This window comes from Schistocerca piceifrons, chromosome 2, assembly GCF_021461385.2.
Source record: "Schistocerca piceifrons isolate TAMUIC-IGC-003096 chromosome 2, iqSchPice1.1, whole genome shotgun sequence".
NCBI lineage: Eukaryota > Metazoa > Arthropoda > Insecta > Orthoptera > Acrididae > Schistocerca > Schistocerca piceifrons.
Window position 1 is genome coordinate 594,863,123 of NC_060139.1, and position 10,107 is coordinate 594,873,229.

Genomic DNA, 10,107 nt, shown 5'->3' on the forward strand with positions numbered 1-10,107 from the left:
TACACCAGCAAGCTCGATCCTCCACACCTGCTAGTCTCTCCCATCCTCGTCCATCCAGGCCTGTTGCCACACCTGTATTCTTGCTTCCCGCCTGCTCTCCATCTTCACACTCTCCATACCCTTTCTCAATGTGGATTCCACCAATTCTCCCTCCCTGGTGATATCCTTGTTTCCTCCATCTACCCCTCCTACCAGATACAGCCCCCTCCCTCTCCCCACTTTTTCCTCCTGGGCTCCCTCTCTTCCCCCCCACATTCCTTTCTCTCCCTCCTCTCTCCCTTGTCTCCCTCCCCTTCAGCTCCCCAGGCTTCCAACCCCTACCCTCTCCCTTCCCCCTCCCTTCTTTCTCCCACTGGCTCCTTCCCCCCTTCTACCCTGCTGCCTTTCCCCTACACCCAGTGGCAGGTCTGCCCCCCACCCTTCATCAGTGTGTTGGTGTCTGTTTTGCCAGTGATCGTCACCACAGTGGTTCTGTGCACCAGTGTTTCTTTACCTTGTGGAACAGCGTTTTCATCAGTGTCCTTCTACGTTTGTGTATCCAAATGGATGTCTACGTTTGTTTTAACTGTTGAACTCCTTTGTGTACACAGTGCCTTTAGTCTAAAGGCTTCATAATTATCATGTTATCTTTCTCATCATGTTTTACCACGCATTTTTTCTATTCTTTGTCTTCTATTGTATCTAACATTGTACCTATTGGCCAAAGAGTGGCATATGTAGGCCGCTGCCAGCCCGACTCATATGAGGAATGAATTTACAATAAAGAAAAAAAAATAGAAAGCATCTGACTACCTTGAAATACCTTGGCCTTACCCTTGACTGGCACCTCACCTGGATTCCCCATCTCCTTACGATCCAACACAAAGCCCAAAACAGACTCCACCTCCTGACACTCCTGTTTGGCCAGACATTGGGACTGTATCCTTCCACCATACTTCACACCTACAAATACTTGATCTGCCCCATCCTTTGTTATGCCAGCATCACTTGGATTTTCTCCCCTCCCAGACTCTGTAAATCCTCCAAACCCTAGAACACCATGCACTCTGCCTCACCTTCCATATCCACCTTCCATCCCCCATGCGCATCCTCTATGACATCATCCCCTTCCGCCACCTTCTTCTTTTTCTCGAACACATTTGCACCCTGTACATCATCCACCAACTCGATCCCCCCACCCCATGGTGTCTCCATTCCTCTCCACCCACAGCCTGTTGCCGCACCCTTACCATTGTGTCTCGCCCTCTGTCCATCTCCACATCCTCCACCTCCTTTGCCAATGCAACCTCCAGCACCTACCCCTTTTGGATGATGAGCTTCGCCATGGCATCTACCCTCCTACCAACTCTAACCCTACCTTCCCCCTTCCCCTCCCCAGGGCTCCCTCTCCACTCCTCTTCCCTTTCCCTGAGTGGTTTTCCTCATTCCTATGCCCCCCTCCCTTTCCCGTGCCCCCTTTCTGTGTCTCTGCACTCCCTCCTGCCTTGCCTTCCCTCTTCATATCCCGCCCCCTCTGTCTCCAGCCTCTTGTTGTGCCCCTGCCACCCTCCAGGTCCCCCACTGCACATTCCCCTCTCCTCTTTTTCCCTCCTTGCAGGCCTCCCGTCCCTTGGCTGGTCCCTGCTAGCTTTTTTTATTCGTTGTGTGTGCTCCATCAGTGTCTCTCACTCTGTACGTTTTTATACTGTGACTGACTTTTAATTTGTGTGTGTGACTTAGTGTATCTTAAGTGCCCCACAAATCGCCAACTATGTTATTTTAACTGTATGTCGACTCTTTTAACTGTCCGCCAATGAACGTCCCCGTGTTAGTGTATATTTTAACTTCCATTACCTCCATTTACTGTGTTTTTATATCCCCCTTTTTCCTCCATTTTTTATGTATAAGCTTGCTCTTTTATTATTTGTATGCCACTCGGCTGAAGAGTGGCAGACTGCGCTGCTGCCAGTCCTCCCTTGCCTGTGTAAGGCCGGGGTATGAAATTACAACAAAGAAAAAAAAGTATTTGACTACCTTACGCCACATGAATCCTTTACCATCTCATCACATTCCCACCCCTCCTCACCCACACTGAACACCTTCACATCTCTTATACTTCCCCCACATCTCTTATACTTCCTGCAAACTAGATTTCCAGCAACCTTATTGTTCTCCCCCCCCCCCCCATCACCAATCCCAGTATGTTGCCTCACCCTTACATACACATCCCACTGTCCCTACACCCACACACTCTGTATCCTATCCCAGTCAACTTCAACTGACTCCCGCTCCCAGACAATGAAATTCGCTCCAATATTTATTCATTGTATCAGCCATAGCTTTTCCCACTTATTTACACTCCATATCACTGCTCCCCCTCTCTCCTTCCTCTCCACTTCACTCCCTGCCTTCCTCTCGTGATACCATGGCCCTGCACACCCCCTAGACTCATCCTTCTTTTCCGTTTTTCCCAGTCTCCACTTTACACCTACACTCTTTCCACCAACACCACTCTACGACTTATAAAGTTATACCCACCATCATCCCAAAGTGTAATCTCCCTAACCTCCTCACAGTTTCTTCACCCAGTGTAGGTACTTTAGCTCTTTAGTGAAAATGCTGTGCTTCTTTTTAACGAAAGTTGCTACTTCCATTTTCATTTTGAAGTTATAAATATCTGTTTATGTCTTTTTATCTTTGCCTGTCAGAATTTTTATTTCTTTTTAATCTTTAAACAAAGAAAACCATTCTTTATATTGAAATCATTTCACACCTGTAATTTTTTTTTTAATTTTTGCATCCATGGTTATGTTTCCTCATTTCTTCATTAATTGTTGTAAATGCTTTAGGCTGAAGAACGGGATATTGTACCAATGCAGCCCCCTCCCTATGGTGTGAGGGGCACAAAATAGCAACAAAGAAAGAAAATAGCATATGACAGCTCTAGCATGCACCACTGACCAGTGTTCCTGTAAACAGGAGCTAGGTGGTACAATAGTCTTTGTGCTGGACTCATAATTGCAAGAAATTTTACACTGAGTCGTCCTCTCTAGGGTTTTCCATAGTTCTGTGGTGTCACCGACAGACACCACACTTGCTAGGTGATAGCCCTTAAATCGTCCGCGGTCCATTAGTATACGTCAGACCCGCGTGTCGCCACTATCAGTGATTGCAGACCGAGCGCTGCCACACGGCAGGTCTAGAGAGACTTCCTAGCACTCGCCCAGTTGTACAACCGACTTTGCTAACGATGGTTCACTGACAAAATACGCGCTCATTTGCCGAGAGGATAGTTAGCATACCCTTCAGCTACGTCACTTGCTACGACCTAGCAAGGCGCCAGTACCAGTTACTATTGATACTGTAATAATGTGCCGTCAAGACCGACGTTCACCATTTATGGATTAAAGTTAAGTATTCCACCAGCTACGTCCGTTTTTTCTAAAGTCTAATTTCCCTGTCCTGTTCCAGACCTCACGCCAGCCTGCGTGAGCTACAACGCGTGCCCTTCGGCTTCCTGTAACCCGGTGTTGGCTCTCCTGCCAACCCACAACAAGTTCACCTTTAAATTAGATCATTCGGTGATGGATCATAACTGAATCCATCTCTGTCTATCCAAGCTAGTTTTCGAGTTACCTTGATACACACTGAGGTAACAGAAGTCATGAGACAGCGATACACACATATACAGATGGCCGTAATATCGCACACACAAGGTATAAAAGGGCAGTGGATTGCCAGAGCAGTCATTTGTACTCAGGTGGTTAGACTTGGGACTCGAAATAGTAGTTGTGGTTAGATGGTGGGATATTCCATTTCGGAAATCATTAAGAAATTCAATATTTCGAGATTCAAAGTATCAAGAGTGTGCCGAGAATACCATTCTTCGTCATTACCACTCAGCACGGGCAACGAAGTCGTCGACGGCCTCCACTTAACCACCGAGAGCAGCGGCGTTTGACTAGAGCTGCTACCGATAACAGACAAGCAACACCGTGATGTAACGGCAGAAATCAATGTGGGACATACGACGAACGTATTCGTTAGGACTTTGGGCCAAATTTGACGTTAATGGGCTATGGCAGCAGACGACCGTCACGAGTGCCTGTGCTGACAACACGACATCGCCTGTAGCGCCTGTCCCGGGCTCATGACCGCATCGCTTGGACCCTAAACGACTGGAAGATCGTTATCAGGTCAGGTGAGTCCCGACTTCAGTTGGTAAGAGCTCATAGTAGGGATCGAGTGTGGCGCAGACCCCACGAAACCATGGACTTAACTTGTCAAAAAGTCACTGTGCAAGTTCGTGGCGGGTCCATAATGGTGTGGGCTGTATTTACATTAAATGGAGTGGATCTCCTGGTTGAACTGAATCGATCATTGACTGGATCTGATTATGTTCGGCTACTTGGAGCCATCTGCAGCCATTTATAGACTTCATGTTCCAAACAACAATGGAATTTTTGTAGACGACAATGTGTCATGTCACCGGGCCACAGATGTTCGCGATTTATTTGAAGAATATTCTGGAGAGTTCAAGCGAACGATTTGGCCACCCAGTTCGCCCGATATGAATCCTATCAGATATTTACACATCATAATCGAGCTGTCAATCCGTGCATCACATCCTTCATCGACAACACTTCCGCAACTGTGGACAGCTATAAAAGCAGCATGGCTCAGTATTTCTGCAGGGATCTTACAACGGCTTGTTGAGTCCATGCCACGTCGACTTGCTGCACTATGTCGAGCAAAAGGAGGTTTGACATATTATTAGGAGGTATCCTGTGAATTTTGTCACTTGAGTGTATACTGGTGGTTACTGACTAGGACCATGAAACAAGTACGCAACAATCATGAAATTGGCACAAAACGTACCACATAGTTAGACATGCAATTGATTAGCATTTCAACGCAACCACACAGAGTAGACAGTTTTACTGCCCTCTACAGTCTGCGCACACGAATTAGTATGTAGCGAATTCCTCGTTTAGAATTAGTATTGGTTATTTATGGAAAGACCTTGTGAACAGAGGGTAAACGCCCAACTGCACGGAGCGGCACTCGAAAGCGACAGATCAGTGGTCTAACAAGACTCCAGTTAATCGTTGCTGCCATCGTTGGTCAGGATCCTGTGATTGTTCCCTGAATGTGATATTGATGGACACTGGACACTCGAGTGGCACCACATCATCCATTCAGACAATCGTTCGTCATGTAGCGCCGCCACTACTTTTCGGCGCTACTGAGTAAAATAGCGACACTCCACAGCCATCACAAAAGGCCCAAGGAGCGGGCGAGCACGGAGCAGATGAGAACACCGTTACGTCAGATGCCGCAACGCAATCATCCGATTTCTATAGTGCGGGCTACACCTGAGGTCAGCAGCGCCGTAACGACGACACAGCAGAAACGCAAGGTGACTGCGGCGTTGGCAGGCCAGTTACTTACCACACACGCTAGCCAGAGTCTTGTTACAACCTGCATGGCTGAAAGCGGTGCCGCAGCAAACAAATACTCAATGTACACTCTTTGACATAAAACTCGACCGGCGGCCGGCCGCTTCAGAGGCTAAGTCCGCGCCGATCGCGACATGGGACAATAAAACTGGTCAACTCGCTAATTCTCTAAGTCCGGTTATCTGCACAATCTGGCAACACTGTAGACAGCGGCACTTCCTGGAGGAAAACTTGTCCCATGATAGAGAAACACTAGGCTGATTACGCCTGTGGTCTAGCGGTAGCGTGCGTTGTTTCTGTTCGTAATGTCAGTGGATCGAGAGCAGCTGGCATAAAATATTTTTATAGCCTCTTCTGTCTGAATGCTGAAGACGTGAATGTAATGGTAGCGCAGATTCAATCTATTTCGCTTTCTGACACACCGATATCAAAATTTTATCCAGTAACGATTTTGCGGCAGATTTCCTGCAGACTGTCCTCCTCTGGACGCCGTATGCGGCAAAGCTCCGGGATCCATTTGCTGGCTACCGGCAGCGGCCGTGGCGACAGCAGCGGCGCTGTACTCCCCCGTTCTTTATCGAAAGCGCCTGCTCCCGCTCATCGCTTTTGATGATTTGAAACGCTTTATTATTAAATGTTGCTCCACAGAAAATTTCTACGATTTCCATTTACGCTCAAAAGCAACGGAGACAGACGCCCTGATTAGTAGGCGGGTATTATATTACATTCATCCGCAAGAGCTGAGTATGGCCCGAAATTAATTTTATAGACTGGGACGAAATTAAACCACCTCGCTACATTCGATGAATTTATAAATGCTTCCTACCTCGTTTCTTTTCCTTTCAAACTCAATTATTTGTGCAACTTTTGGTCAATGTTCGGATGTTTTCGTCAAGCCGGGGTGAGCGTCTGTGGTGTAAAGTGTATTACAGTTCTTGTTTCATTCCTTATGGTAACTCTATGCGATAAACTGTGTGAATACCTTGCAATGCATGCTCTGTAGCAGTGCAGGAACACTGCACATTTGGAGTTCCATGAATGGGTTCATGAAGTATTTAATGTTGATCGGAAGTGATAGTTAAGGTCATCAGATTTAGACCAGAAATATTTGTCGTTTTGGAGGTTTCAGAGAAGCAAAGCAGACATCCATGATATTAACTTAATTTACTAAGTCGAATCGGACGAAGATTGATGTTTAAAGGCATTCTTCAGATTTCGTATAAAGAATTTTTACTAGCCGTTCGCAACTCCATTAATTAAAATGGAAAATACAAGGTAGTAGTCAGCGGCTTCCACCGAGATTGGAACTGCTATGTCATACAGTACGACCACCGCAACGCACAAGGGAACCTCTTTTTTTTAAATTTTTCTTTTTTTCTTTTACTTTTTTGACGATTACCCCTTTTTTTCTCTCTTATTTTAAAGCCCCTTAGGAAAATGGCAATAAAAGAAGAAACTAAGTGCCACCGCCACTTTTCATCCTATAACAAACAAAAAAAAAAAAATCTGGTCCACTTCAGGCGTTGGCTCCTGACTAAACTTACCCCAAGAGCTGCCTATATACCAGGGGAAATATGGGAAGTCAAGGTTAGGGCTGTCATTACAAACAAAACAAAATCTTCCTTTTCTGAATTTTATTTTTATTTTTATTTTTGTTTTGTTTATCTTTGTTGTGTAATTGATCAGAAGCCTTCTGCGCCCCGCTGGTAATATGTTGAGTCACGTCTTCTCGAAATTGGTGTGTTCCGTTCAGTAGTTCAGAAATGTTCATTGGTTCAAACTGGAAACCTTCTTCACTCTTGGCTTAACACATTCCAGCTGCGAGGCGGGTCGTGGAAAGCACTCCCAAGGAAGTTTGAGAAAAATTGTCTGTATTTTGGGTGGCGGACAACGACATAATGACGGTCGTTGAGGTATGTCCAAAAATCGAGTACAGAGTCTACAGTTTGTCCAACTAGGTAGCGAATGGCATGTCCGCGAATCCAATTCACAGCATTGGTCTTTGTCCGAGGAAAATAGTCACGTCCCGGAACTAATAATGAAAGGGAAGTATTCCGATTCAGAATGTCCCGCGTTAGAAAAGCCACAATATGACGAATAACCTCTGAGCTAACGACACACTGGCGACCACAGACGGACTATAGTCACTGCGATGTTGCCTGAGCCTCAAAACGCAACCTTAAAACACACAAACAGGTGTTACTTATGTGAAGAACGCCGTTCTTGGAGTCCAGAAATTAATTATACTTTCTAAGTGTCTCATCTTACAGTGGATTCTATCGTACGAGTCTTCGATGTGGAAAACGAATGACAAGTGAATTTAGCGAGGTAACGCCGGCCTACACCCGGAAATAAATGCACTATCAGAGTGTTGACAAATACTTGCTACGACGCTGCCATTTCTCGGTTCTCTTACGAGGCAGCTCTTCAGCGAAATGCTTGCCGTGATTCTCCGATACGGTCCTTCAGAGTGGAGACGCGCGGGCACGTTTGGTTTTTATGCGGCGTTCTCCCCTGACGGTTTCTGACGTCGCCTTGTGGGCTATGTCTACATTTGAGACGTTCAATTATCATTAATCCAGAATGATACAAGTTTCAGCTTACGGCGTGGAAGAAGGCTGTTGACGCCTACATTATATAATTTCAACGTAAGAAAAACAAAACGGGTCATCCAATGTTTCTCATTCAACATAAAGCATGTGAGATAATTTTCCGTAACGTTCATAATCATCTAAAAATACAAACGAAGTAAAAATACATCTGAAGCTTATTCGAATTGAATATAATGTAAGATACCAAACGCTTTGCACCTCGATGTCGAATTTGTCCAAGTGCAATCTTTTGCAGCTTACAAAAAGAATGTCATGATTACCACGAGAATGAAGAAATATGTTGGTACGGATGGAAGCAAGGAGAGACGCAGTCAACAAATATTCGATTCCTCATGACATTTATTTCATTTGAGACGTAAGAAGAGTTAAAGCGGGATATTACTTTCGTTAACACGAAAGATATGCCGCACATATTGATAACGAGGAAGTCTGAGTCTTCATACGTTTCCTCCTTGAAATCTGTATGCTCTCTTATATACTAAGTAGCCTGATCATAGTTTCAGTAATGTTACCCTCTTGTTTGACCCCGTAACGATGAACAGATTCCAAGTGCATGTCTCTGCATGAAAGTAGATGTTCGAACCCTTCCTGGGGTGCTTTTTGTGTTTTATTGCTTGGAATTCCTGAAGCAGACCACTGTGCCTTCTCCCCTTGTGGGTTAGGTCTCAAAACGAAACCGCTTTTTATCCAATGGCATAATTTATTCAGACAGCATCAGCACAAGACTGTAAAAACAAAGCCTTCCATTTACAGTTGCAACACTCTAACCAGCACTGACCGAAGTGTAATCCACGGTCATGGTCCGAAGTTAGCAGCTGTCCGCTACTGTGCCAAAGTCCGTACTACACTTTCGATTCCGCAGCACCATTTTATCTGGTAACACTGTGTAGTTGCAGAGTTGTGCCAGCATGTCTGTCCTCACAATGTCAACTTTATGTATCTCACTTCTCCTGCAGCGTTGATCACGAGGAGCAGAAGTAAATGAGTGTATTCTGCATGACGTAACATTCAGTATTCCCTTCTTTCATAACCACTCTTCATGTGCATCGATACCAAATAGGAATGTGAAAACTCTCACGAGTGAGAGAATGACAATAACAGTCGTAACAAGAACAATCAAATAATGAATAATGTTTATTCCAACGCAGAACGAGAATGGCTTTATTTATAAAAATCTATATCTATATCCATATCTATTGATCTTTGAGTTGGCACAATGCAAATTTATTCTTAGCATTTAGTTACTGAATTTAGTTCGGGATGTTTGCAGAGAAAAGGGAAAGTCGGTACTTCTCGCTAGTGTAATATAATGTGAACCAGCAACTACCCTTCCCTTAGAACACGACTCAAGCAGGTCCCCAAGTAGGTACCAAGGCACTGCTGCATTCTGTTCCCTGACATTGCTCTGATGACGGTTAATGCAGATAGTTCCGATTATGAAATACAAAACGTATTGCAGGTTAGTTCCTAGGATAGTAACATTAAATTTGCTTTGTAGACGGCACATGAACGTGACGACTATCCATATTACTCATCAATATAAAAAGACAATATTATGGGAATTTAGCAGGATTACTCAACATGAATTCTGAAATTGGTTGACTGACCGCACAGGTGCTAAACGTCGTCAAGAGTATACGATGGCCTAATCGCGTTAGGAATATGAAGATCGTCTTCGACAGCTCGCAACTTTCACATTGCTATCTCCACCCTACTCCAGACAGCCCTCGGTGGAGTTGCACTAAGTTGCCGTTGCAATGTAAGGCCTTCAAACCGACAACAGACCACATATTGAAAAATACAAGCGAGTTCTCTTGCAGCGTAAGCTTATTGTAACTAATCTAAAAATTATTGGACAGGAACATTGTCCTATTCAAAAAAAAGCTGTCCAGCAGGTCCTCTAATCGCTCCTTGGTACAGTCGTTTGACTATTGAAAATGGTTCCAACAAGTCACCACTAGAAAACACTACTTTGTATCGCAATAACTCAAGATGTAAAGTAATACCACGATACTACAAATATCAGAGAACACCTTATCACAGATAAGACTGTCCTT